Here is a 26,962-nt window from a genome sequence, read left to right as displayed (position 1 = left end):
TTTTTTTTCAAACAAACAATTATTAAGTAGCAATGTTGTGCCAACACTGTGGTAAACACTTTACAGTTATTATGTCATTTGATATTCATATCAATATTGGAAGGTAGATCCTTTTTTTATTCCCATTTTATAAATGAGGAACATTCAGTGGCACTTCATTCTGTTCATCCAAATGTCATGAGGTCAACATAAAATCATCATATTAAAACAACTAGAATATAACCCAAACAACGTAGGTGCTGGTGTATAATCTGTTCATTCAAGTTTGGACATTATTTCTTTGCAAAATATTTATGTGATCTGCAATACAACATGGCCAGAATGGACAATTAACCATCACTGACCTCTCTTTGCATACATAAGTATATAAATCCTCTACAATTGTTGCTCAATTCATTCTGGATGGAGTTCCTCCTTGCTTTTTCCTTTGTCTTTTCTATTCTCCTTCTGAGATAACCTTTCCATTGAAACTACTCTTTTGTGCCCTAACACTTGAATTAATCTCCAAATGTCTTATACTTGGTTCACAGTGGTTACCCATGTTCCACACCACTCAGCTTTTGCAGAGCTCCATCAATTAAAATTATATTATTACTATGATTATATTTATTGTATTATATTTTACAATGTAACTTATTTTTTTTAAATGTAGAAAAATATTCTAATCTTTCTGGTCCTACAAAAATAGTGTAGTCTTAGGGCCATAGTTTCTTACCTTTCAACCTGTTTACCCAGTTATTGTTTCCATCTACCTTTGAATAACTTTAATGGTTTGGTATAGTGTCTTTTATCAGTATAGGTTGTATAGTAGATCAGGAAATCAGGAACAGCAAATGTCAGGTCCTATCTCAGAAGCTTATTAGCTATGCAATCCTGAAGAAATCACTTCAAGTCTCAGTCTCCTCAAGAATCAAATGTTAATTATTAATTGCACATTAATTTTATCTATTAATATTAATTGCATCTATTTCATGGAATTGTTGAAAGGATCAAATGAGATAACATTTGAAGCTTCCTGAAAACAAGACATTACATGAATATATGAATACTAACTATTATTATTGTAAATTTGGTTTAAATTTGAATGGATACACTCACTTAATTATATGGACAATATGTTAAAGGGAATAAAATACTAAGGGCACAGCAGATGTGTAATGGGAATAAAGACTTTTCCAAGCTTCTAGCAGTATTAGAAGTTTCTATTGAGATACATACTGGTGATGAGATATAGTACTTATAATCTAAATGAATATGAAGGACAGTCTATAGTGCTAGACATCTAGAACATATTGTACCTGAATAGAAACTACTGTCTAGTTCTTTGCTTTTAAATCTGGTTCAAGAAATTTATGCTGGAGAAGGGAGAACAGAGGAAAAGAGACAAAGATATAAAAGACAATGGCAAGGCTAGAGATCTCTTTCAATTATTTTTAAAAATCTGCTATTCTCAAGGTTCTTTTAACTGTTACTCTACTCTTGAAAGAAAAAAAAAAAAGATTCTGGAATCATCAAATGAGAAAAGAAGCTTATTGAGTAGCTTCTGGAAGTTCTTGCTTTATATTTGGATCTATTTTTATAGTACCAAAAATGGTACACTAAAGACATGTATATTTGCCATCTGTGCTCACAGATGGAAATGATCTTAAATACTGTATCTATTGCACTGGAAACTTTTTGATAAATTATTAACTACTTAGACATTCTTTTTTCTTCCTTTTAAGGTAATTGAGATTAAGTGACTTGCACAGGGACACATAGCTAATAAGTGTTAAGTGTTTAAAGCCATATTTGAACTCAGATCCTCCCACCTTCAGAGCCAGTGCTCTATTCCTATTACCATCTAGTTGCAGCTAGACATTACTATGATAAGTTTTGTTTGTTTTATGTTTTTGTTTTTGTTTTGGAATAGATGAAAAGATTGTCAAAATATATATAACATTGACAATTATAGTGGACTTGACATCAGAAAAATCTGAATTCATGTACTAATATAAAATTATTAAAATTGTAATATTGGTCAAATTGTTTAATATTTTTGGACCTCAATTACTCCATTAATAAAATGGAAGGGCTTTGGAATGGATGACAAGTAAGATACTGTACTTTATAGTAAGAAATCCTGTACTTTATAAATATTTGAGATGGGATTAAGAAAGAAATGAGAAAAGAAAGTAAAATTTCATTAGTATTAAAAGATGACTACCTGAAACAAGAAAGGAGAAGAGACAGACAGAAACAGATGGAGCAAGGGTGACAGTGGGAGCCAGAAGGGCAGGAAGAAAGTGAGGAATGGAGAAAGAGGTGTAAATAGGAATGGGGTAGAATAGAAGGAAGGGAGGAGAGAAGAAAGAAAGGAAGAATAAAACAAAGGGATGAAAAAAACATTTGGAAGAAGAGATAAAGATGTACAGCCTGACCAAAATGAATAAAGTACAGACAATGTACCAGAGAAAGAAGATGATATGTTTTCAGACATGTTATTGAGGACTCAATTGTCATACATCCAAGAAAATGTCCTGACTAATCTGGTTTTTATAGCTGGGACAAAGCCAGATTAATAAGGGAAGAAGAGAAAAACAAAAGAGAACTTTTCTCTTTACTCAAGATCAGCAACTTAGTGTATCTTAAAATCTACCCCAAGTAGTAATAAATTCAACATTAGTCTTTAATTTTCCATAAGTGTCCTGATAGAAAGGAAAATTAAGGGATACTGAGTCTATAATAAAAATCTAAGGGAATTTAGCTAAGTTAAAATAAACTGACAGATTACTTCTTTTAAATAACTAGAAGTATCTATAATTATGTAATTAGTATCAAGAGAGCACTGCATCATGGCTTTGTATTGAATCTGTTCCAAGTTCACCCTCAGTTAAAGTTGTGTTTTTTACTTTGAATATTAGGCAAGTTTTGACTGAAAGGAATATCCTCAAAGTTTTCCATTAAGTTGATTCAGGTACAGGGTATATTAAATAATATCAATATTTTGTACTAAATTCATATATACTACATATATACTAATTCATAATGAGAAAGTATTATAAATTCTATTCATATCTGAATTCAGAACTAACTTATGAGCCTCTACCTTTGACTTGTGCAGTAAAAGTAATCTACCAATGTAATAGTTTGGTTATCCAGATATTGCTTGACCACTAGTTGATTTAGAAATTATACAGAATTCCAATATTCATTTCAAGTTAGATAAAGAAAGTTGAAGTCTCTACAAATAGTCCAATAAATTATATTATTTCACCTGACTTATTAAAACTAATTAGTTTTCAAATATGTCTAACCTGAATCTCTTGCTACCTATTCCATCACTTCCCTTCCCTCCCCAACTAGAAAATCACCTATGAACTGACCTAGAATTTGTACTCCACCTATGACCATCAGTTTTAAAACCCTTTCCCTGGGGGCTTACCTATCCTATCTGTGAGGAAATTTAGGAAAAATCACTTATCTGCTATATCAACTTGGTCCTAGGCCGTGTTTCACATTAATCTATCCACATATCCACATTAATCTACTTTCACATCTATTTAGTCATCACAGAGGTACATCATTTTCAGTCTCTTACAATGAAAAAAAGTAGTTAAAGGAATATTATTGCTGACTTTGGGGAAGGTGTTCAATAAGCTGCCATAAAACCATGAATTTCCAGACAAAACTCTTTACACCTATCATATTCCCCAACACATATTGGGGAACACATGAATAAAATGTAAGCTCTTTTAGGGAAGGACCATATCAGTTTTGATGTATATTCCCAGAACCTAAAACAATGGGTAGCACATTTTAAATAATCATCAAATGGTTTTCATTCATTCATTCAAGACTAAACATAGTAAATAGTAGGAATACATTGCAATAGAACTCTTGCATATACATAATAATTAAAACTGTGCACAATGGATTGACAAGTATATTTATTTTTGATACACTAAAAATGAGACTAGGTGTTAACCCCAAACAGTGAAAAATACAATAGGAAGATACAACATAGGATTCTAGTAATCCAATATCTACCATTTATTTACATTGTCTTCCAGTGGGACTGGATTTACAAAAGAAATATATGGACAACCTGATTCCTACTCAGGCAAAAGCTATTATTTTTATATTTACTTTCAACCAGTCAAGTGTCACTTGACAATGGAAATGATAGAAATTATTAATTGTGCACCAAATAAGGCTGTTTTTAATACAAATAGAGATAAATAATTCAAAACACACAAAAAGGTAGAAAGAATATTCTGTTAAATAAATAAAATACTGTGGGTTCCAGGCAAACTTCTACCACTAAAAAGTTGTTTGCTAAGATATACAATCATTCTACACTTTATCTCTCTCATATATAAATAACTTACCCTTGATTATCACTGTCTCCATCTTTAACATTATGGGATACAATTTTTAGGTATGATATTTAATTAAAATAATGAAATCTTGTAGCAACTGATTATTCCTTTGAAAAGCTTACCTGAAAAATGCACATCACTATATAAATATTCTATGTATACAAGAAAGTTTATAAATCAAGTACTTTTATTATTTGGCCCTAGAAGATATATTGCTTCTAATGATCCTTTTTAGTAGATAACTTGTTTTAACAAGAGTAAAATTCTATATACTTCCAATCTTACACTGAGGATATAAAGGGGGGGGGGGAAATCCTGTTCTCAAGGTCTGTTTAATTGAGGAGACCAATGCAAACAACTATAAACAAAAAAATCTATATACAGGAAAAATTAGAAATTATTCAAATAAGCGATATAATATAATTAAGGCACTTCTAGAAAGGCTTCCTATGGAAAGTGGGGTTTTATCTGAGACATTGTTCCAGTACCCCTCTTCTCTTTTCCCTATGTAAAGTTTTACTTGGAGACTTTATCAGCTACAAATGATTCAATCATGTTTTCTATGCTGAGGGTTCTCAAATGTTTGGTTGCCTTCAGTGTATTCTTTTTGAATTAACTCCCTACTCCTTAAAAAAATATCCAATGTATTCTCTCTGTAGAATTAGGGACTAGGGATAACTGGAAAGGTGGAATTTAATTATAAAGGAAGGGCAAGGATGATAGAGTAATAGGTATCAATTTTGCCTCAGGCCCTTCATATTCACTTTCCACAACAACCTATAAAGAAACACCAGACTGAAGTCTAATTAAGAAAGCCTAGGAAAAAAAAGTGACAGTGAGTCATTTTTCTAGCTCAAAAATTCTTACAAAGCACAGAGGTCTTGTATACTTTGGTGGTGCTGCCAGTTGTACAAGATAGCAGTAGCAGCAGCAGCACAAAAGTAGGTACACAAGATACAGGGTGAATTGCCAAAATTCATAAAGGATATGAACATTTGGACATAAAGAAATCTCAGGGAACATCTGCAAAATCATTGGGAGCAGGAATGGGTGTCATCTAATAGCTTTGTCACTCATTACTTAGGTCATGAAACCTATGGGGAGAGAAAGAATTGGTTAGTCCTGAGGAACAAAAACCCTTACTTGTGTAAGGATCAAGGAACAAGTTCCAAAACCATAAATCTATGGTTATGATTCTGTGTGCAAGAGCAGAGTAGGAACTTAGTTCTAACCTATAGTTCTACCCAAATGCCTATAGTAAAATAAACTAGGGAAAGATACCAAAACAAAGGGGGAAACAACTATTTAGTGATCTTAAAGCTGCATATTCTTCCAGCAGGCTAACTGTGACTTAGTCCAGCACTAGTTTATAGGAATTCAACCACAGGAAAGCTAAAAGACACAAACTGAGTCAAGAATTTGAAAAGCAGATACTAGAAAGGCAGTGAAAGTCTTCTTCCTAGATAGCCTCACTTTAAATACATTGAAAACATAAAACCCTCTTCCACACCCCAAGACTGGATTGTAAAAAACTTCCAAAAGACATAAAAGATAAATGTTTAGTCCATACTTCTTTATCTCTTTCAAATACCTCTTTCAAATATCTCTTTCAAAAATTCAAATAAAGTGCAAAGTAAAAAGGTAGAGTGGAAAAAATGTTTAAAAAAATAACCAACCAAACAAGCAAATGATGATGATGAGAATGATAAATCATATTCACATATTTCACAATTTACAAACTACTGAAGTACATTGTCACATTTGATATTTGCAACTCAGAAAATTTCTAAACAAAATATATTTATATGTATATACATACACATACACATACACAGACAGGTGTATGGCTATTAAGTAGGCTCTTTAGAACTTCATGTTTTGTGGGTAATTTTGTGGGATGGTCAATATAAGAAATGTCTATCTTTTATGTCAAGAAAATTGCTATTTTATGCAGGTGTGATTAGACTATATGATTTTACCAGTACCCTCTTCTCTTTTCCCATATTTTGTAGTAGAAAGGAGATATGCTGAGCCTGCAAATCACAACTGGTTGGATTAAAAGGGTATTCCTTCCCCTGAGTTCTTGAGTTGATAGGCCACTCAAAAAATCAATTTACAGATGGTTGCTTGATGAGATCATGAAATTAGAGAAAAGAGAGGTAAGTGGATGGTTTTATAAGAGTTTTTATTCGAACCAGATTGGAACTAATCTTTTCTCCCTCTAGGGACTATCTTTTTTTTCTAAAGAATTGGAACTAGTTGCATATAAGCAAAATAATTTCCCTTCCTAAATAGCAGAGGCGAATCTAGAAAATCAACTTTGCATGAATATATTAAGTTTTTATCATTACAGAACACAATTAAATAAACACACATAAATATTATGGGCACATAAATACATATGGATATAAACACATTCACATAGAAACATATATGTATGTTTGCAACATATACATATATTGCACAATATATATTTATGTATGTATATTGGGTATATGGTATATACCAAAATTTACAAATACTATTTCTTTATCACTTCTTGTACTGAAAATGCATATATATAGTTTTATACCTCTAATTTATCATTTCTTGATTTTGAGTTGAAAGTATGGTTCGTCATTATAATAAATTTGTTTATATGTATATGTGTGTGTAGATATGTATTTGTGTTTTCTTAAAACATAAACTGGGGGGTAAATTAGAGATTCATGGCAGAGATAACAAAAATAAAATTAATAAAATCTCCCAAAATACAAAAAGATGGAGCCAGAGATATTAAAACCATCCACCATAGAAAACCTTATAAATATACACATAACATTGGTCTTACAACAATTAATCTGCATAAATACATATATACACAAACATACACATATATAGGTATCTCTATATATATGCGTGTGTGTGTGTGTGTGTGTGTGTGCGTGTGTGTATGCATACTTACAGCGAGAAAGAAAAAGACAGGGAAAGAGAGAGTAGACAACTATCTCATTAACATTCTACATTCTGTTAAGATGGCTGGGCTTCCCACTGAGTACTTTTTCTAAGATTTAGAACAATTTTGTTTCTCTTGAAGGAGAGAGAGGGTCACTATTTTTCCTGTTTACTGTTTACTCTTAGGATCTTGGAAGCACAATTTACCTATATTTGTATCCCAGTTTTTCTAATCCATTCATGTGTTATTTTGTGTCCTTTAGGACAACTTATTTAAGTGCCCTGAGTCTTGCTTTGCTCATTTTTAAAATTCAAGACCCATAAGAGCTCTTCTTGCCTTTTACCATGACTACAAATTAACTATAATCATTGTGCAGCCAGAGAGGAGATATGTACTTACAACCTTGCTAACTTCTCTGGGCCTAAGTTCCCCCATCTGTAATATGAGCATATTGCAATAAATGGCCTTTGGAGAATCTTCTAGCTATAGATTGATGAGCCTCGGAAGTCATAAGCTTTACTGCATTGGTTTGAGGGAACCGAAGATAAGGGAATGATAGAGGAGAAAGGTATTTCCCACATTTTGGATATTTTGCATATATGACCAAAAATATTAGACATAGACTCAGATTGTATATACATGAGAGATAATACAAAATGTCAGTTAATCCATGTTGTCAAATCAATGAAGCGTATTCTATATCTAATACATAAGGTGAACCACACCATTTGCTAATGGAACTATTAGTCATATAAAAAAAAGGTTATGATACCTACCAAAAGAGGAAAAAAACCTTTAAGGAGAAATATATTAATGTAAACCCTAAAGAAAGAATAAAAAGCTTTTATATTCTGTCAGTTATTATCAAGCTAACTCTTTCTTTTCTGCTACTCCAGGTTCAAAAGTATATTCTTCAGAAGGATGACTCCCCACAATCAAAAGAAAAAGCAGTCAGATCAAAGTAGTGAAATATTAAAACATTTCATACTTCAATTGGGAGCTAGTTTAATTGGAAACATTTAACTCTTATACAGTATGATTTAAATCTTAGATAGTGATATGAATATTCTTCAGGAGTTAGCTTTAGCCCATGTTCTAGTAACAGGTAACAGGACGGATACCTGATTTCAACTTCAAAAATCTGTGATTTTTTTTATTATACTGTGTAACTTCATTCAGAATATACTTTCCAAGGATAAACACATTGATAATGAGGTTGACATATACATTGCCAGAGCTACTTCAATATTTGGGAAGCTCCAAAGTAAAGTGTGGGAGAGGAGAGGTATTAAATTGACTACCAAACTGAGGTCAATAGAACTCTTCTGCTGACCTCATTGTTATCCTTTGAAATATGGACAGTATATGATAGTCATGCTGAGAAACTGAATTGCTTCTGTTTGAGTTATCTTAGGAAGATTTTGAAGAATTTTTGGCAGAATAAGGTTTGAGACATTGAGGTCCTTTCTTGAACTAAACTGACAAACCTTCAAACTCTACCGCAGAGAGCATATTTCTTTTGGGCTGTCCATATGATTCAAATTCCAAATGTATGCTTGACAAAAAGGCTATTTCATGTAGAACTCACACAGGAAAAATACAAGCTTGTAAGGAAAAGCAATATAAAGACACTCTCAAGGTCTCTCTTAAGAACTTAAGAATTGATTGCATGATGGGAGAAACACTGATACAGGACCATCCAGCATGGCATGCCCTTATGAGAGAAAGTACTGTGCTCTGTGAGCAAAGCAGAATAAAATAAGCTCAGAGGAAATGTGAAATATGCAAAGTTAAAGAATTTACCCAAAATTTTCAGAGGTTCTATTTTTGTCTTATCTGTGACAAAGCATTCCAATCTCATATTGGTCAGATTAGCCATCACTGGACACATAATTAGATTCTAACATAGTGATGTCATTTTAGTTCTATTCAAGAAAGTACAACAACCAACCAACCCACCCATCATCAGTGAATGTAATTAATCCTTGGTAAATTATCATATAGTCAAAAAACCCTGTAATTCCTAAATTTATAATATACATTAATCAATAATCTCTCTATTGATTAAACATTCTGAAAATGGCTAATCCAGTCTTTAGACAGAAACATCTAGGTTATCACTGTATCTATGCTGAAGAGTTAGTAGGACTTGGCAATGCTTTACCGTTCATGCTTGTCTCCTCTCAAAGCCTAGGCTCATTTACATGGATTTAAGAGTCTTTGGAGTATGGCAGGTGGCATAGTTTATAAAGCATTGGCTTTGTGGTAAGAATGATCTGATTTCAGATCTTGCCTGTGGCAACTGCAGTGCAACTCTGAGTGAAATACTTAATCACTTTAAGGAAGTTTCCTCTTCTCTAAAATAATAATAATAATAATAATAATAATAATAAAAGTTCAATTGAATGATCAGAAAAGTTCATTTAATTTCTACAGATTTGGTTCCATGATCCATTTTGATGTGAAGATATAAGTACAAAAGCTTGTTATGTATAGAAGTTGGATATCATTTTAAAGAAGTATACATGACATAGTTAAAAACGAATTCAGTTTATTCAAAGCACATATTGTAAAATCAATCAAAGCATTTATTCAAAGCACACATTGTAGAAAGCTCAAATTCATAGAAATTCAACTTAGTTTTGATTTCCACTGTTTTATGAAAAAAGTCACCAAAGTGAGGGAGTGGAAGGTATACTAATTAATTAAACTTAAGGATTTAGCAATAAGTTTTGTTACCTCTTTAATTGAAGCATTGCTATTTGAGACTATGCTTTTCATTTTTAAGTGTTTCTCCTACTGTAATGGAAAAAAAGTAGAGCTTTACTTGAATTACTTATACTTGCAGAATATTACAAACCATATATACCACATAGTCTAAGATTGGAGCCATGCAGTATTTCAGCCCAGTCTGACATCTATGATGACCTAGCAGTTTGACAGTAAGACATTAAACATTCTCGGAAATTATATCAGACATTTTAAGTGGCAAAATTATCACAAAATGTCATGTCATAAGGAAAAGACATTCATTTTCATAAATTCCATATTCTGTTGGTCTCCTCTGGTGAAATTTAATATGAAATTTTACAAAGTCTTTTAATTGAACCATCTCTAGAACAGGGAATGAAAATGCATATCAGTATACTCTCCCTCTTTGATCCCAATTTCATTATACCTTTCTGCATTAAAGAAAAAGAGTTCTTTTCCAACTTTCAATGTAACTAAGTGCATTCTTTTTCTGATAACCCATATTCTTTGTGATAGAAAGTATGCAAAACAAATGTCTATATTATTATTTAGTCATTGTGGCAAGCTATGTCTGAATTCTGAAAAGTGATTGTATTTCCTTGGATTAATCCAATGTTTATGATGATATTTCAAGGCAAAACACATAAACACATCAAACAAAAACAAAAACAAAAATGGATCTCTGGGAAAGATTGAGGGAAGAGAAGTTCTCAGTGGGAAATGAAAATCTATGTATGGTATTGTCAGGTAATATTTTATTTATTTGAGTTCTTTAAAAGACATTGACATTCATATAGATCTAATAAAAAAGGCCAAGTCAAAACTTAGTTAGTTAACCATAGAATAATTAGTTAAATTAGTGATTTTAAGAGTAAATGTCATCCAAGTAGTCTTCCATAAAAATCAAGATAGATTCTGGGTATATACCCTTTATGCTAAATAGTTGAATAATGCATTTTTTTTCCCTTTCCATGCATCACTCCTGCATTGTGTCTCTTATCAAAAAAAAAAATGTTAATACATTTTTTCAGAAGGAAATGTGTCCTTTGTAAAACTAATCTGATAACATTTTGTCAACTTACATTTCTCATAGTGTTTTTTAACCCCCTTTTTGAATATTTCTTTGAGAACTTACCTATACTTAAGATTGGATTTGCTCCTTTATGATTTCCTGCCTTTCTCCTGGTAATTTTTGTGAGGCAGGCCTTATATTTGGATTCCTCCCTGTTTTCATTTCTATGTAATTCTGCATAAATTTGGCTAGTGCCACATCTCTTATTTCTCTTCAAAAAAGTATGATTTTGGAAACTGTTTATTTTCCCTTTATCAGAATGAAAAGTGTAGAGGGCCACAGATAGTGGGGAAATTCTGGATGAGATATAAAACTCTTCAGCTCAGAGGGAACCTGCTGACAATGTCTGGTTTGGCTCCCCATTTCTCCTAATGGCTCTTGGCCTTCCTGAAAAGTCAGGGGGCATGACAACCTAATTAAAGCAGAGTGATACCAAGTGGCAAAGAATCATCTACATATAATAGCATGTTCTTTATGTGGTCCCACATGCACAGTGTTGCTTTGGTTATATAAAGGTACCAGGGTATATAAGGCTGAGAGAATTTGGAATAAACAGACTCCATGTTTGACCATCCACATGAGTCTCACCTCATCACTCCTCCACTAAGACCATCTCAGGCTGGTCCTGTGATCCTCCAGAGAGTTAGTCTGGATGACATATTTTGGCATCCCAGCATGGGGGTTTAGAAAGCACACACCCTTTGGCACCCAAATGTGGGGCCCTATACACAGCAGCTCCACTGACAAGATTGGCTGAGTTGGTGGAGGAATCCCATGACCTTGGGAAGGTGAGTTAAAAATAGGCAAGTGGGAAGATTCTGTAAGGGCTTAACTAGACATTTTTGTTTTTCAGGCAAAATGGGGCAGATAGTAATAAAGGAACCTCCCTCCCAAGGGAAGTATGAAGCAGGCTTCAAAGAGAAGCAAGGTTTGTTGGTAACTCAGAAGCAGATCACCAAGTGCTCAGATGCTCTGGAGTGCATGTCTCCTTGGCTTTGTAAGAAGGAGAGTTTGGAGTCAGAGATGTGGAAGGTAGTGGGAGCTGAATACAATGGTATAAAATTGCCCTTAAGAAATTCCACATACAAGAAAAAGAAAAAGAAAGATTTTTAACTTGGGCAGTCAAACAAGGAAGTATCAGGAGAAAAACAAGGAGTGGGTTAGTGCCAGTAGCTGTGGAGGTACAATACGTGGAAAGGAGCTAAGGAAGTCTTTTAATATTTTGTTTATTTACACTGTTTGTTACTGCTCTAGATTTTATGAGGGGCTTGGAGAGTAGGGTTGGAAGGGAGAGAAGGACTGCCCTGGGAGGTTTGAAGGGCTTGGTGCTTTTCTGTTTCTCAACCCATGTTCATTTCCACCTAAGCCTACACATGAGCCCTTGGGACATCCTCTGCTTCCCAATTCTCCTCCCTCATCTCCTTCATGGGCAGGAAGAGGAGGAGCCAAAGGGGTAACTGACAATCTTAAGCCTCTTCACCACAGTTTTGTCCTCCTATCTCCAGAGACAAGGCAAAAGAGAGGAACCTTTTTACTACAGTTAAGATTACTATTGAGCACTTTGGATTTTTAGGTAAGGCTGCTGTTGAAGGCTTGCCAGTCCTTGAACCTATCCTCATCCAATGGAAAATTAATATACTGCTGTGGGTGCAACAGTGTTCCTTAACTAGTGAGAAAATTCAGGCCTTATTAAGTATAGTACAAGAGCAACTTGACCAAGGACACTTAACAACCTTCTCTAAGTCCTTGGAATTTCCCTGTATTTGTTGTAAAAATGAAATCTGGAAAATGGAAAATGTTGACTGATTTAAGAAAAGTAAATGAACTGATGGAAACTATGGGAACTCTTCAGCCTGGACTTACATCTCCTACTCAGTTGCCTAGGGAATGACCTCTTTGGGTTATAGACATTAAGGATTATTTCTATTCTATCCCTCTGGATAAGGAAGATATGAAAAGGTTTGCCTTTTCAGTGCCCAACATTAATTTATCTGCACCTTATAAAAAATTTGAATGGACAGTTTTGCCACAGAGAAGGAAAAATAGCCCTACCATGTGTCAAATGCATGTGGTTGCTCCTATTCCAGTAAGAAAAGTATTTCCAAAAGTTATTTTATTACATTACAGGGATGATATGGGTGTGCACCTGAGGAGAAAATGTTAGAAGCATGTCTACAAAAGACCATAGAAACACTAAGGAATTACCAATTGTATATAACCCCAGAAATTATTCAAAGGCATGCTCATTTTCAATATTCAGGATATGAAGTATCTCCCAAACTACTTATGGTACAAAAAACTTTAAGAAAAGAGAAATTGAACACCTTAAATGATTTTCAGAAATTGATAGGAGATATCTAATGGATCTGTTCAGTGTTAGGCTTAAGTATTTATCAATTACAACCATTGTATGACATTTTAAGGGGAGACAGTGCTGTTAACTCACCATATCAGCTTACAAAAGAAGCCCAAAAGACTCTGAGAAAAGTTGAACTGGCTTTGTCCAATGTGGTTGAAAGAGTCACTCAAAAACACTTGGAAATATCAGTTTTTGCTACACAAGAGACACCCACAGCAGTCCTTCATCAAGGAGAAAGTGTGATAGAATGGGTGAACCTCCCAGCACAACCAGAACAAAGCCTTATTCCTTACCCAGTGCTTGTGGCTAGAATTTTATTAAAGGCCATTAAGTGAACAGTACAATTATCTGGGATAAGACCTGACAAGATATACACCTTTTATACTAATACACAAATTAATGTATCTTGCAAAACCATTCCAGAGTGGCAAATTTTACTGGCCATGGCTCCAAATTTTACACACGAGTTTCCCTTAAAGATAACCAGACTATTACAAAATTGGCCATGGACTTTTGAAGAAAAATTTTCTAAGGTTCCTCTTAAAGGATCAACCATCTTCACAGATGCATCCAAACATAATATTTGTGCTGTATACTCTCATGACTTAGCTCTAAGAAGAATATTCAGAACTTCCTTTCAATCCCCTCAGCAGAATGAGTTATATGCAATTATGCAAGCTCTTACTTATTATCCAGGAGATGTAAATATAATATCTGATTCAGCCTATTCAGTAGGTGTGGTACAAAGAATTGCCATAGCCCAAATTCAATTAGTAGCTTCTAAGATATTTCAGATTTTTAAGAACTTCAGGAGCAAATGAGAAAGCATCCAGGTAAGTATTATCTCTTTTATGTCTACTCTCATAATGCTATTCTAGGAATTATTTTTTATGCAAACTCAAAGTCAAATCTCCTCACCATGTTAGCCAATACTCCTCTACTTCAGACAGCCCAAAAATCCCATTCTAAATATCATCAGGCTGCTCGAGTTTTACATTTACAATCTGGAATAACAAAAGAGGAAGCTAGGTGCATAGTAAAAGCCTGTACAGCTTGTCTTCCTTTCCATGCTCCTACATTGGCTCCAGGGAAGAACCCTCATGATTTGAAACCCAATGAAATTTGGCAAATGGATGGGGCCCATTATAAATCTTTTGGATGTCTGTCTTTTATCTATGTCATAGTGGATATCTTTTCAGGATTTACTTCTGCAGTACTAGTGACAAAAAAGACAGCCCAAGTGGTCACTGAATTCCTTACACAGCCCTTTACAGTTATGGGCATAACACAAGCAATAGATAATGGATACTGCACTTATTTCTAATCATTTTGCACACTTTGTGCACAGTATCAGATTTTACACACCACTGGCATACCCTTTTATCCTCAAGGACAGGCAATAGTAGAGAGGAGAAAGAGAGACATCAACATACTCCTCCAAAAACAAAAGAGAGGGGAAGCCACAGGTAACTCTGGAGAACTTCTTAACCTAACCCTCTATATTATTAATTTTTTTGGTTTTTGATGATGGTGTACTGGCTCTGGCAGACTGTTTTCATAACCCACTGGAAGGGCAGTGTCCAATGCGAGCAGCTCTGGTATCTTTATATAATTGCCAGGTGATGTGGAGAGATCCAGAAAGTGGTGAAAGGAAGGGACCAGATAGGTTAACTGCTTGGGGGAGAGGGTTTGCTTGCATCTGCATAGATGGAGAAGGAATCTGATGGGTGCCAAGGAGCTATATCTACCTTGTTCATGGAGAGAGATGGAAAAAGAGAAGACCCTAGAAATGAAGGAGAAGACCCAGGAAACATTGGGTGGCTCCATCTTTGACTATGTGTGCCACTGAAAGAGCATGACAGTTAACCCAATGTGTATAGCAATTGACTCATGAACATTAAAAATAATTGTTAATGAGACTCATGCAGGACTTCAAAACCTTCAGGAATCATTGCATTCCCTGACACATGAAGTGATGGACAATAGATTGGCTTTGGACTATATCTTAGCTGCTGAAGGAGGTGTCTGTGTGATTGTGAATTGATAGTTACTTTTTATACCTTTCTTCTGGGCCTCATGGAAGTCTTTTATAGTATCTGTTTATTCATATTGTTTGTTATGTTAATACTTGCTTTTGTGATATTACAACTTGCCTGTGTGATTACTCCCATGGTGATCAATTTAAGCATTGATGCATACCTGCTTTAATTAAAACAAAAGAAAGGGAGAGATGTAGAGGGCCACAGACAGTGGGAGAACTCTGGGTGAGGTATAAGATCCCAGCCCGGAGGGAACCTGCTAACAATGTCTGGTTCAGTTCCCCATCTCCCCTAAAGGCTCTCAGCCTTTTGAGAAGTCAGGGGGCGACAACCTGTGTTGTGATTCAAGCAGAGTGATACCAGATGGCAAAAAGTCATCTACTTTACAATAACAAGTTGTTTATATGGTCCTGCAATGTGTGGGATATAGTTAGGGCATGAGCAATGTGCTATAGTTATGTAAGGGTATTAGGGTATATAAGGCTGAGAGAATTTTGAATAAATGGACTCCATGTTTTGACCACATGGGTCCCTGCTTCTTCACTCCTTCTAAGGCCAAGGACTTGGGCTGGTCCCGAGATCCTCCAGAGAGCTAGTCTGGACAGTATATTTTGGCACCCCAATGAGTGGGCTTTAGAAAGCATAGTGCATTTTGGCACTCCAATTTGGAGACTCTAGAAAGCACACAACAGAAAAGTTCAGATGAAACATATTCTTTTTTTTTTTATATTTTGCATAGGCTTTGTGTTTTTTACTTTTCTAGGAAAAAAACATTTTCCCCATGAAAATAATAGACCCCTTTTCCCAATGAATTGCAACTTTAAAACACAAAACCATTATACTGCCATTAGATATTGAAACTGCATTTCTTTTTCCTGATCTAAAGATTTACTGATAGGGATGGTTTACATGATTAACAGACATGAGAATCTATTTCTTCTTGCCCACAATCAGCTAAGGATTATATTTGATTTTTCTTTAATTTGTAAGTGAGCAGGAAAATGACTTTTTTTCTGAGTTTACTCTCATATGGTTTAGTTGATTTTCGGATTTTCCAGGACTGATTTATTATTTACTTATTTCTGGGTCTAGCTTCTCAATGTTTTTGTTGAGGTGGAAGTAAATATGTCTTTCCCTGCTCAGTAAATACACCTTCTCACAGGAAGAAAATGCATTGTGTGTGTGTGTGGGGGGGGGGGGATAGGAGGTATGCATATGTATACATATTATCTACTTTTCTTTATTATATATATATGTGTGTGTATATATATATACTTCATAGTCATCTAAGTGTATAAGGCCTAGGGGAACAACCTTAGGAACAAGAAGGCCTAGATTTAAATTCTGATTGTTTCTCATAGGTTATCACACCATACCAGTGTTAGGAAAATGTCAGTCATTGGAAGGTGGTTTGAGGAAAACAAAAACAGAGATAGAGATCAAGAAATAGTGGCAAAGATAGAGAGACAAAGGGAGAAAATAGAGACAGAGATTAAAAGAAATAGACTGATAGAGACACAGAGAGAGATAGAGTCAAAACAGAAATAGTGATAAAGACAGTGATAGAGACCTGAAAGTAAAGAGAAAGAATCACAGAGAAATAGTAAATAGCACAGGTAGAGTTAGAAAGATACTTTTATTCATTTATCCACTGAATTGACTAAAGGTAGATATTTCGGCATATAGGATGCTAACCCTAGAGTCAGGAAGACTTCCCCTCTCCCCCCCCCCGCCCCCTCCCCCAAGTTCAAATCTGGCCTAAGGCAGTTACTAGCTATACAACTTTGAGTAAATCACATTTTTAGTTCAGTTTACTTTTCTGTAAAATGAGTTAAAATAGGAAGTGGCAAACCATTTCAGTACCGTTGCCAAGAAAACCACAAATGTGTTCCCAAAATGTTTGACACAACTGAACAAAAATAAAGCATTGACTGAGAAAGGATTACATGCAAAGTATCACATTAGGAAATACAATGATCTCAAAAATTAAGAGGTTCTTAAGCTGTGTACAATTACAGATGCAGAATGTCAGAGCTAAAAAATAAATTGGAGAACAACTAACTAAATTCCTACCATTTTTCAATAGAAAAAGAGAACTCTAATATACACAAATATTGAAACATATAAGAAGTTAATGTCATTCTATTAATCAGGGGGGAAGAATACCTCATATAAAACATGCAGATTCTCATATAATACTTTGAAAAAATTATTATACCTTTTTTTTGGCAAAACATATGTATGGGTAATTTTTCAACACTGACCCTTACAAAAACTTCTTTTCCAACTTTTCCCCTCCTTCCCTCCATCCCCTTCCGTAGATGGCAGGTAGTCCCATACATGCTAAATATGTTAAAGTATATGTTAAATACAATATATGCATACATATTTATACAGTTATCTTTTGGGGATTTAGAAAGAAAGTAAAAATAACCTGGGAAGAAAAACAAAAAGGCAGTAAGTAATAACAGAAAGAATGGAAATGATATGTTGTGTCCCATACTCATTTCTCGGTGTTCTTCCGCTGAGTTTGTTAGTTCTGTTCACTGCTGATCAATTGGAACTGATTTGGATCCTCTCATTTTTGAAGATAGGCACTTCTATTAGAATTGATCCTCATATAGTATTTTTGGTGAAGTGTATAATGAACTCCTGGTTCTGTTCATTTCACTTAGCATCAATTCATGTAAATCTCTCCAAGCCTCTGCATTCATCCTTCTGGTCATTTCTTACAGAACACTAATATTCCATAACATTCATATACCACAATTTATTCAGCAATTCTCCAGTTAATGGACATCCATTCAATTTCCAGTTTCTAGCCACTATGAAAAGAGCTGCCCCAAACATTTATGAACATGTGAGTCCCTTTCCTTTCTTTAAGATCTCTTTGGGATATAAGCTTAGTATTAACACTGCTGGATCAAAGGATATACACAAATCGATAACTTTTGCAGTATAGTTCCAAATTGCTCTCCAGAATGCTTGGATCCATTCACAAGTCCACCAATAATGCATCAGTGCCCCAGTTTTCCCACATCCCCTCCAATATTCTGCATTTTTTTCCTGTCATTTATCCAATCTGAGAGGTGAGAGGAGTATCTCAGAGTCTCTTAATTTGCATTTCTCTGATCAATAATGATTTGGAACACCTTTTCATATGACTAGAAATAGTTTCAATTTTTTCATCTGAAAATTGTCTGTTCATATCCTTTTACCATTTATCAATTGGAGAATGGCTTGATTTCTTATAAATTAGAGTCAATTTTTTATATATTTTGGAATTGAGACCTTTATCAGAACCTTTAACTGTAAAAATATTTTCCCAGTTTATTGCTTCTCTTCCAATCTTGTCTGCATTAGTTTTGTTTATACAAAAGCTTTTTTATTTTTTATTTTTTTAATTTTTAATTTTTTAATAGCCTTTTATTTACAGGTTATATGTATGGGTAACTTTACAGCATTGACAATTGCCAAACCTCTTGTTTCAATTTTCCCCCTCCTTCTCCCTACCCCCTCCCCCAGATGACAGGATGACCAGTAGATGTTAAATATATTAAAATATAAGTTAGATACACAATAAGTATACATGACCAAACTGTTATTTTGCTGTACAAAAAGAATCGGACTCTGAAATATTGTTCAATTAGCCTGTGAAGGAAATCCAAAATGCAGGTGGACAAAAATATAGGGATTGGGAATCCAATGTAATGGTTTTACAAACACTTTTTTAACTTGATATAATCAACATTTTCTATTTTGTGATCAGTGATGATCTCTAGTTCTTCTTTGTTAACAAATACCTTCCTCCTCCACAGGTCTGAGAGGTAAACTATCCTATGTTCTTCTAATTTATTTATAATCTCATTCTTTATGCCTAAATCATGAACCCATTTTGATCTTATCTTGTTGTATGGTGTAAGTGTGGGTCCATGACTAGTTTCTGCCATGCTAATTTCCAATTTTCCCAGCAGTTTTTGTCAAATAGTGATTCTTATCCCAAAAGTTGGGATCTTTTGGTTTGTCAAACACTAGATTGCTATTATTGTTGACTGTTTTGTCCTCTGAACCTAACCTATTCCACTGATAAACTAGCCTATTTCTTAACCAATAACAATGGTTTTCGTGACCACTGCTTTATATAGCCCATCTTCATTTGTGAATCTCATATAATTTTAAATAGAATTTTATATAATGTTTTAAGTTTGAAAGGGTAATAGTGTTTTTGCTATTTTGAGCCTCAAAATTACCCTGGAAAGTAAACTTTTTTTCTGCATGTTATAGATGAGGAAACTGAAGCAAATAGATGAAGTGATACAATTGGACTCACAGAGAATGTGTCTGAAGTATAATTTAAACTCACAACTTCCTGACTCCAATAATATTACTCTGTACATCGCATTTGCTCTCTACCAGCTAGTGCCTTAGCTGAAAGATCTTAAAATTATTATCTAAATGCAAGGAGCAGGGAAGCAAGCTAGAAACAAGTCATATAGGAAATTATTCCATACCTAATGTTATAACTGGAACATGTCTTATTCCCATGGCTCCCTCATGTTATAGACAAAGTAGTAGACTAAGAAAAGTGAAGACTTGGACAAACTTACCCTAAAAGAATGAAATTAATAGAGGTTTAAATTAATTCTTCTATCTCTTTACAAAAATGTCTAACATGAATAAGATTCTCTATTACCGTAGTCATAACATAGAATACTGGGAATATATTTTGCCAACGTATAATATCTTCTATTACCTTGTGATTTCTTTTTGTCCTTCAGTTATCACCACCAATACTCCCCCCACATTCTCACTCATCATATACCCTACTTTGCTCATAACTGATTTTAGTGCTGCAGGAAATGACAGTTGACTGTCTCTATCTCACCCTTAGCAAATTTTAACTTTATTTGTTGAATTGCTGAATTTAAGAGAAACATATCTTCACTTTCAGACTGTATACCAGGCAGAATAAAAATTGTGTTGTCTGGCATTTAATTACCTGCAATACAAATTTCCAACTTAATAGTCCTAAACAAAATCAAATGACATGAGTGCCAAGCTCAGTGCATCTATCAATTCACTGTGGCTTCAGTGTTTTGCATTGTTAGAGAGGGGGGAAGACAGAACCAATTTCCTATCCTTCAAAGTTATGGTTATTTTCATCTGTAGATTTTTGCCCTTCCAGAAATATAAGGAGAGAAGAAGAATAAGAAAGGTCTGAATCATAGCAAGCAGGGAAAAAAAAAAAAAAAACCCTCTTATTTCATAATTTTTTTTTTATTTTCTTGTTTGTTTGTTTTTTATCAGTCATCTTGACAGGAAAAGATAATGACAAATGTTGGAGGGGATGTGGGAAAACTGGGACAGTAATACATTGTTGCTGCAGTTGTGAACTGATTCAATCATTCTGGAGAACAATTTGGAATTCTGCTCAAAGAGCTATAAAACTGCATACTCTTTGATCCAGCAGTGTTTCTACTGGGCTTATATCCCAAAGAGATATTAAAGAAGGGAAAGGGACCCACATGTGCAAAAATGTTTGTTGCAGCCCTCTCTGTAGTGACAAGGAACTCGAAACTGAGAGGATGCCTATCAGTCTGAGAATGACTGAATGTTATGGTATATGAATGTCATGAAATATTATTGTTCTGTAAGAAATGACTAACAGGATAATTTCAGAGAGGCCTGGAGAGATTCACATGAACTGATGCTCAGTGACATGAGCAGAACCCGGAGATCATTGTATATAGCAACAGCAAGATTATGCAATGATCAATTCTGATGATATGGCTCTCTTCAACAATGAGATGACTGAGTCCAGTTCCAATGATCTTGTAATGAAGAGAGTCATTTGCACCCACTGAGAGGACTAGAGACTAACTGTCAATCACAACATAGTATTTTCACTCTTTTTGTTCTTGTTTATTTTCATTTTGTTTTCTTATTATTTTCCTTTTTGATCTGATTTTTCTTGTGTAGCATGATAACTACGGAAATATATATAGAAAAATTATACATGTTCAACATATAATGAATTAATTGCCATCTAGGCAATCTATATGACCTCTTTATTTAATGCCTATGAAATAATTGATGAGTAATAGAAAGATGAGGATATATAGAGTTATAGATTTCTTTACTTTTAAGAATAAGGATAATAAGTTAAGGATAGAAGATAGTGGAGTTTCTGGCACTTCCCTTATCCTAATCCAATAAGAAGGTAAGATACATGGGAGTGAATAAGATAAAAGCCACCTTTGTCATGGTAAGATGGCATTAACTTCTAAAGTAGACAAATAATAAAAGAACATGAGATGAACTGAACATAGACATATGCATTGATTTCATGACAAAATGAGAAGCAGATGTTAACTGTTATAGTATAGAGCTTCATATTATTTTATGTCAACCAATGAGTATGCCAATTATTTTTTGGCTCTCCACAACATGGCAATCATTAAAAAAATAATAATAAAAAGACATAGAATGTGGAACACTAAATTGGAAATAAAATCAAAATGTTGCAAAAAATAAAGTGTTGAAAGTTGAAGCATCTTAATTCATTGAAAAATTTTCACTTCTACCAATTTCCTTAATGAATATTTATGCAAAAATCTTAAAAAATATATTAAAGAATAGATTACAGAAAGTCATCTCCAGGATAGTACACTATGACCAAGTAGGATTTATACCGGGAATGCAGGGATGATTCAATATTAGGAAAATTATTAGCATAATTGACTATGTCAATAACCAACTAAAAAACCCATGTGATTACCTCAATAAATGTAGGAAAAGTATTTGATAAAATCCATATATGACAGACCATCCCATATGCTATGAAAATTTCAGGGCACAAAAAGTCCCACTATATTAAGATGGGTCCAGAGGAAAAAGTGAAACTAATGGCCTTACAGAGCCCTCCCTTACTCAAATCCAATTTTCTTACATGTTATTGCAAAACTTCCCTGATATCATGATTATTTTTTGAGAATAAAAGAACAAACAAACAACAACAACAATAAATCTTAACTAATACTTTCAGGTTACTTCTGTCATTCTTACATTTGCCTTTAGGGATTTTGCTTTAATAAGCCTTTATTCCTTATCATTCACCATTATTTTTTATCATCTTTCAATTCCTTACTTTTTTCTCTTCCTATACTCCATCATAGAATATGAATTAAACTTTAAAGAAGGAATTAATATCACCTTGATTATTCTTCATCAATAAAAAGTTGATCTTATTCAATATAATCTCTTGGGAATCTTCCAGCTCTTAATTCCTGTGAAGTTACCTAATGTTTCTCTGTTGGTCAACAGAGTGAGATTATCTATATAATTTAGTTTCTGAAACACTGTCTTGTGTATCTGGCCAGCCATAATCAGATCCTTAAGGCATGTGAATGAAATAATATTCTCTTTCATCACACAAATGAGTTCCATAGTCCTTCAATTTACCTTGTGAATGTGTACATGATTTAAGTATCTAACCTTTTTGATTCATGATAGCACAGATTATTTTTTATTTTGATAAAAAAAAAAACTTCAGGAAATTCTTATTTCATTAGAAATATGAGTAATTGATTTATTGATAAAAAGATTGACTCACTTATAATCATTCAGTACAATGTGATTTTGACAATTAAAGCGATGATCTTAGAATACATGGTGAAATCTTATTATTAAAGAGTGAGCACTTTGTATAGAATATATGACATTTTTATCACTGTTATTGGCAGAAAATGGATGAGGGTTGGAAACATGATGACCTAATTAACCAGTAACTGCTTCAATGTACTCAAAAGCCAGCTCAAGATTAATCAGACACAGGAACCTCATTTCCCCAGGTGGCTGAGGAATGATGGTGAGATGTATGTCAATGAACAATGGCATTGGGATGAATAATAGCCAATTATGAAGTCAGTAACTGAAAACACCTACATGATAGATTCTCCAATGAAGGTATGATATGTGAGAAAGAATTCTTATAGTGGACAGGGAGCTCTAAAGAAAATGTCAAAATCTCACTAGGGAGGAATTTCATATGTGTCTAGTATATTCATACTTGAGTAAGAACCACTGTACAAAATTCCTGACAAATTTCATTCGATTGCTAGAAGACTTTAAGATCTCTTACTACACCAGATTTCAAATTTGAATAGTTCTTTCCATTGAGAAATAATGCATTATATTGAGTCTTATTGTCCTCTTTGAACAATCAACAAGAATTTATTAAATACCCTCTATAGTTCACACATATTTTCTATCAATTATTACCAATTCTGATTTCTTGAGTAAAGCTGAATCAATATATTTTCTATTCTATAATCTCATATATCTTAATCTTAAATACCTTAAGAACATTAATCATTTTCCCAAGTTATCTTTGAGCAAAAATTTCTCAGATCTCTTAAATTGTCCCACTTTAGGATTTGTTTCATTTCCTCCCTTAACTGGTAACTTTTGATGAGGTGCTTTCTATCTTAACAATTTCTTTTCTAAAATATAACTCCTAGAATGCAATTGTTATTTTGAAAGAGAATACATATCCACATAACATAAAAAATAAAGTTTATCAGCACACGTTTTTGATATCAATCAAACCAGTCAATAACAATGTGACATAACAGGATAAAAGGGTAGGCTTGAAATAATATGACCCAAGTTCAAACCTTGTATTGATTACATGATGGTTATATACCCTTGAACAAGGTATTTAATCTCTTAATGCAGGAAATCCTTTAAAATTTAATCCTTTAAAATGAGCTGTTTATTTTAATCAGTGGAAATATTTTCCACATTGAAAATTTCTTATCACTAAAATTGAAGAGCTGGTACCTTTCTTCTATCCCTTATCCCCCCCCCCAAAAAAAAGTTATTACAAATAATAAAATTTACCCACAAAGACCACACTTTTTCTTTATCTTATTGCCTCTTGATCTCAGGCTGAATATCTAGAAAATGTGGACTAGATTTTACTCTTATAATTTGTCTAAATCATCAGATTTCAGGGATAAGGGAGAAGAGATGTATAAGCAAGACAAATGGGCTGATCATAGTTTGAAAAAAACTGCAATAGTGTCACATAAAGAAGTTAGGCAGAAGTACAGGACCATGGTCTAGTGGAAACAGAACATGGGATTTGGAGCCAGAATATAAGGGTTTAAATCTGAGATTTTCCATTTGTTATCTACTGAACTTTGGCAACTTGCCTCCTCTTGAGGTCTCAATTTCCTCATCTGTAAACAAACTATAGGAGTTGGACTGGATGATCTCTAATCTTTCCATCCCTAAATCCTCTTTCTGATCTTAATAAAAGATAGAACTAATTAGAGTGCATTTGTGTTTTATGTAATAGATGAGCCCTAAAAAGATTTTGGCAAACCAGATGTTTACAAATTGAACTGAGAAAGCCAGATGAGAAAAGCAAGCTTCGAAAGGAAAAGTTGACTTCAGCAATATGACAACTGGAAGGAAGACTATTCAATCAACACAAAAACTAGGAAAAACACTATATCAAGTATGCATAGTCAGTTGTCTCTTATCCAAGTTGAGATGCTGGCATAAATGAATGTCCATAAATGGGTTTATATGCATTAGCTCAACCCACAGAAAAGTTGTCATTGCTATCCCTAGAATTCATTCTTTGAAAAAACATTAAGACTCAGATCAGTGAAAACTGGATCATTTTAATCTTTATAGAAATTTGATTGTGTAAAAAAATCAGTAATTTAAAAAAAAAGTTTATATTATTTTTCTTTATATCTCCTATATTTTCTTACATTTATCTTCTTTTTTCCCCTCCCAAATAGCCATTCCTTAAATAAAAGAATAAAAAAAAATAGGAAAAAAAATCTAGTGACAATAACTAAAATACTTTTTTTAAAAGTCTTACATACACACGGTTCCACATTCATAGTCCCCACCTCCTCTAATTTTTTCCAGGCCAAAGTAAGTAGCAATTGGACTCTTAGGATGAAGATTACTTGTAAAAATATACAGAGTTAGAGAAAAGTCATATGAAGAGGAGAAAAACATCCATTTTGACGATGAAAGAGAGCAATTAAGTTTTTCTTTTTCTTTTGTTGTTGTTGTTGTTGTTTTTTCCCCCAAAGGCAATCAGGGTTAAGTGGTTTGTCCAGTGTCATACAGCTACTAAGTGTCTGAGATCAGATTTGAACTCAGTTCCTCCTGATTACAAGGTTCTTAATTTATTCTCTGCATCACCAAAGTGACCCAAGGGGAATAATTCACAACCAGGCTTGAAGGTATAATTAAGTTATAATGTGTTTTAAATATTATTAAGATATTAGAAATCAATCTTGTGTATATTGAGGTGGTAATGGGAGGGCAGAAAAAAAGTAATCAAAGTGTAATTGTGATCATCCCAGTGTAAATCCCATTAGTCCCAAACAAAATCCAGAGATTATTCTCTAAGTCTCTCCAAAAACTCAATTATTTTCTCTCTTTAACTTTGTTCCAGCTATTCCTTACTTTTATAAAAACTTTTCTTTTCATCTTAGCCTGATGAACAGTGTATCAGTTTGTCACATAAATATTCCTACTCCAGAACTGCATATAATTGAGCTTTTTATTGAATCTCATACATTACTGTTTACTTCTCTCATTGATTATCAAATTCTACTTTTAATTATGGTAGATGGGAAGGATGTGTTCATCTATTTAGTGTCAAGTAAATGTGGGGTGTGTGTGTGTGTGTGTGTGTGTGTGTGTGTGTTTGTGTGTGTGTGTGAAGTGTAAGTACCTAACTATTCTACATTTTGCCAAGGTTATACTCTGAATTCTGGGCTATTTCTGTTCATATTGACTTTTGCCGTACCCCTGGATTTAATGATTTTGGAAAAGATAATGAAGGTGACAATTATTTACAACTTTGTCTCACTTAAATCCAATCCAAGATAAAGTCAAGATATCATTCATGATGTCATTGGTACACTTCAAAAATTTAGTGTACCAATGACAAATTTATGCTTTACTTGGATTGGATCTAGTCTTATTTAACTGATCCTCTTAGGTATTGTATCACAAAAATAGATTTTGAGTTCTTTGAGAATAGAGAATGTTTGTTTTTCTATTTGATAAAATGATTTTTAAAAATCTTTAACAATTATTATACACCTAGAACTGTGCTAAGGACTGGAGATACAATTATAAGCAAAGTAGATAGCCCCTACTTCCAGAAGCTTACATCCTAAAGGAGAAGAAAAAAATTATGGAGCAGAATATGGAGAGGGAAGATAATATTTTCATCTCCAGGGCTTAGCACAGTGCTTCTAACATTGGGATTTAATGAACGTTTTTCCATTCAATTCAGTTTCATTTCCACCCATGCATGGTGAGTATAAAAAAGGGCAAATACTATTTCTCCAGTGCTTTTTTATTACCCGAACACAAAAACACAGTTACTAGCATTTACTATCT

The 26,962-nt window shown here is 33.7% G+C and overlaps 1 protein-coding gene across 1 annotated transcript in view; it reads right to left on the bottom strand.

Annotated features, from left to right (window-relative positions):
* LOC100915406 (contactin-6) overlaps nucleotides 1-26,962 on the bottom strand; it is a 415,511-nt gene that overhangs the window by 340,188 nt on the left and 48,361 nt on the right. The gene's annotated exons all lie outside the window — the stretch shown is intronic.

The sequence above is a fragment of the Sarcophilus harrisii genome, chromosome 1, assembly GCF_902635505.1.
Source record: "Sarcophilus harrisii chromosome 1, mSarHar1.11, whole genome shotgun sequence".
Lineage (NCBI taxonomy): Eukaryota > Metazoa > Chordata > Mammalia > Dasyuromorphia > Dasyuridae > Sarcophilus > Sarcophilus harrisii.
This window is presented reverse-complemented; position numbering and strand designations above follow the sequence as displayed.